The sequence below is a fragment of the Dreissena polymorpha genome, chromosome 9, assembly GCF_020536995.1.
Source record: "Dreissena polymorpha isolate Duluth1 chromosome 9, UMN_Dpol_1.0, whole genome shotgun sequence".
Classification (NCBI taxonomy): Eukaryota; Metazoa; Mollusca; class Bivalvia; order Myida; family Dreissenidae; genus Dreissena; species Dreissena polymorpha.
The window spans coordinates 79367782-79372312 of NC_068363.1; positions in this window are offsets into that span (position 1 = coordinate 79367782).

Here is a 4531-nt window from a genome sequence, read left to right on the forward strand (position 1 = left end):
AGTGAAATGATGCTGATTAGGAAAAAAATTAATTAAATTATATTTGGATATGTGCCCATTAGAGGTGCGCAAGCTTAAAAAGGTAGAATTACCGAAATTCCCGTTCTTACACGTTGTAGCATGGCTCGGGTATTGAACACGATACACGTGTGTATTAGCACCCTACTGTAGTCCCGGCGGGGTTATCAACTGCACCAATACACCGGTAAGCAACCAGGGGAATATCATATGAAAAAAGAACTATCATGCATGTTTGATTTGCTAAAGTGTGTCACAAAATTTCCCTAACTGCCGATGTCGGCTATAATTTCGGTATAAACATGCAAAGAAATCAACATATATATAATGTTAATGCCGATATGTTATTGGACATTTTGTATGTCAAATGTTCATTATTTGTATTAAAATTAAGACGATTGTATTGAACACGATACACGTGTGTATTAGCACCCTACTGTAGTCCCGGCGGGGTTATCAACTGCACCAATACACCGGTAAGCAACCAGGGGAATATCATATGAAAAAAGAACTACCATGCATGTTTGATGTGTTAAAGTGTGTCACTAAATTTCCCTAACTGCCGATGTCGGCTATAATTTCGGTATAAACATGCACAGAAATTAACAAATATATATAATGTTATTGCCGGTATGTTATTGGACATTTTGTATGTCAAATGTTCATTATTTGTATTAAAATTAAGACGATGCTTATTTGCCAGAAAGCGTTTATTTCAAATTCAAAACAAGCAATAATCATACATAATACCAAAATATAAAACTAACAAAATGACAACACTCTCGCTTAACGCAACGTTCAGAAGCACGCGCACTTAACAACATTATTGCAACTAATGCAAGCTGTAATTAATATGTGACTACTTGCTATACAACCAGTATCATGCGAAAATTGATCTTATTTAATTGTGGTTCCCTCTTTGAATTTATGTTGCCTGTCGACTTTTAGAATAATGTGTCAGTAAGAAATGTATTGCTTGCTCTACAACCAGCATCATGCGAAAATGGATCTTATTTAATTGTAAATCCCTCTTTGAACTTAATTTGTCAGTCGACTTTTAGAATAATGTGTCAGTAATAAATGTTTTTCTTCAGTTTCACATGTTTTTTTAAGAAAATTTAGTGAAAGATGCAAATGTGTCTTATTTATTTTTTTTCTGTGTCTTCAATGTATCTTATTTATATGTGACTGCGTGCTTATTTTTTTTCAAGAAATGAAAGATGCAAATGTGTCTTATTTTAATTGTATCCATGTCTCAAATGTGGCTTATTTATATAAGATAAAATGATATACTGCCAGTGTCATGCAAAAAAGGATCTAATTTCTTAATATCCACATTCACGCTTTGTTCTTTATTAGCACCGTCTTTAATTAGGCTATCTATTTAAAGTACAGATTACTGTGAACTTAATAATTGTGCAACGGTGATGTTGATCCATTATCGTTGTTAATTTTAAATGTAGACAACAAGTTAGCAATTAATGAAATCAGTTATTTTGGAAGTAAATCTAATTTTTTCTGTACAGTAGCCAGGTGGATGTGTATTGAGCGGATAAGATAGGGATCACCACAACAAGTTTCTAATACACAGTATAGACGTCCCCTATTATTATTAATTACCTGATTGGAATAAATAAAGTGTTAAAGATCATTTCATGTGAAAAGCAGGATTTCTGACATAATTTCAATCGTTTTGCTTTTATACACAATTTCATGGAACAATGAATATATTGGCGCGATGGAACACAATTTATAAATCAAGCTGACAGTATAGTATCATTTTTTAATTATGTGTAATTTAATTCGCATCTCTCCCTTAACTCGTTCAATGACACGTGAACTTATATCAATTATAAAACATCACGTGCATCATTAAATTTTTTTTTTAATTATGAAAACATATATGTTCTACATGGTTTTGTTTAGTTTTTTTTCTCAACCAGAGAGACATTATAAAACATTGTTATATATAAAGCGCTTTACTTTTCTATATTACATAAAGATATATCGATTTTTTTGTTAAGTGTACGTGCTTGACATATTTATAAAAAGGCAGTGTTTATTTTTGTAATAAAATCGAAAATTGACATTTAATTTGATGCAATCCACATTGTTTAGCGGCCAAGCGCAGTATTCCGCTCTCGGCGGCCGATGGTGTATTGCAATATATACAATGAAAAGCTGGGTTTCTGACATAATTTCAATCGTTTTGTTGACGCGGAAGTGCTTTTTGGTGGCCAAAAATACTATTGTTCCCTTTATTTAAACCTAAATCAGTATTTTTTTACACTTGAAGGTTTGTACAGCGGGGATTTCGGTACCGGCGCGGGTTTATGTGCTTGTTAAGAATTACCGAAATCCCCGCTAAGAGGCAACATATTATCCTGATTTATGCTTTGATTAAACATTGATAACTAAATTGCAAAAGTGTATAGCATATTGTAAATAAGGTAGTACGATATCATTTGTTTCATCAGATTTGTTTGGAAAATACTTTCTGAAGACTTATTATTACTATGTCATGTTATATTTACATATACTTTTGTGTAACCAATGTTTTAAATGTACATTTTACCTTTTTTACATTCGTTTACACATTTTTCACATTAATAAACTATTTAATAATGGAAAAAATATTCTGATAAGAGTTTTTAATTATTAACACTAATATGATTGTGTACAAATCAACATTAATGCAAAGCCAAAACCCAAACATAATGACATATAGACCCTTTAAGGCGTAATATGGGGGATTGGCGTAAACATGGGTGATTTCGGCTCTGGGCGTACGAATGTAGCAGTACCGAAATCCCCGCTAATTATTTTCCAAAAGAAGTAACCGAATGGGAGATAATACATGTCACTGGTTGCTAATGAAAAAAAAAACACTATAATAATTTTGTTGACACTTGAAGGTTTGTACAGCAGGATTTCGGTACCGGCGCGCGTTTAAGTTCTAGTGTAGAATTACCGAAATCCCCACTGAGAGGCAACTTAATGCTGTCAAGAGTGCTTAATAATTAAAATTAATATCATTTTTTGCACCTTAACATTCATGTGAAGTCAAAAACCATTCATACCGATGACCTATTGACCCTTTAAGGCGTAAATATGGGGATTTCGGTACTAGGCGGGCGAATGTAGAATTACCGAAATCCCCTTTTCATCATCGCACATTAGTGTAACATAAATTTTAACACAATATATGTAGGGAAACTGATATGATTCGCGTAATGTGAAAATGATTATTATGCTATAATTCGACCACGAAACTTGACGTGACTTAATACCGGACATTATGGAATGGAGCTACGCTTGCCGTATTTGACATAAGACCATTTTCGCAAATTATCTTATCAATGCTTACATGAATTTGATTGCTATAATCTAATGCGTATTCGACACGGAATTATTGTCAAGGTTTTTCATTTTGTCAATATTTATCATAGCAGGGGACATTGCTGACATCAATATGGATACTGTTTTCATTTTCTGTCGAGAAATGATATGACTTATTATCAAGATTATTTTATAGTACGGTAGCGTTCTCTTCACAAGTGAGATTTATATGTACTGGTAAATTGCTCTTATACTCACCATTCGGACTCGACGATCGGCTCGAATAAAAATGTTAGTCGCTTAAAAGTACAAATTCATCATATTGAGCACGATTATTATTATTATTATTATTATTATTATTATTATTATTATTATTATTATTAATATTATTATTATAATTATTATTATTATATAGCTTTTAGAAACTAATACCTTAAAAAAAATCCCATTGGAAAAAAAATCCCATGGGAAAAAAATCCCATGGGACAAAAAAATCCCATGGGAAAAAAAATCCCATGGGATTTTTTTATTATTTTAAAACACGATATAACGCGTTGAAATCGCGAGAAATGCTCATCATTTGTTAAAAGGTAGTGTTTCTGAAGGTTACATGAATAAATCTCTAAAAATCAGAAAAAAATCCCATGGGATTTTTTTTTCCCATAAAAAAATGGGATTTTTTTTCTATCAAAGTAAATTGAACGAAAATAAGCACAAATGCTTTAACAATGCTTAACATCGATAACTAAGCACAAACGAACGTGTTTTATGTTTTTGAAAATCCCATGGGATTTTTTCTCCCATAAAAAAGCTGGAGAAAAATCCCATGGGAGAAACCACAATTCCCATGGGATAATGAAAAATCCCATGGGATATTACAAAAATCCCATGGGATCCCAACTTTGCAAATAAAGTTCATAGTGAAGAAAACGCTTTTAACAAGCAACAATAACCAATTATTAATCACAAGTTAGACTTTTATCTTATACTTTATCACAAATAAGCAAACCTTCAAGAAAAAGGGTACTTAAGTTTGCGAAATTTCGGTTTCGCAAAGTTTTTCCGGTTGCCGTTTCAATAGTCATATGCCGTATACAATGGGTGACAAAACTGTGCGAAATCATTCTATTTTTGCCAAACATCTGGTTTCTTATCATGAAATGACATTTATTTA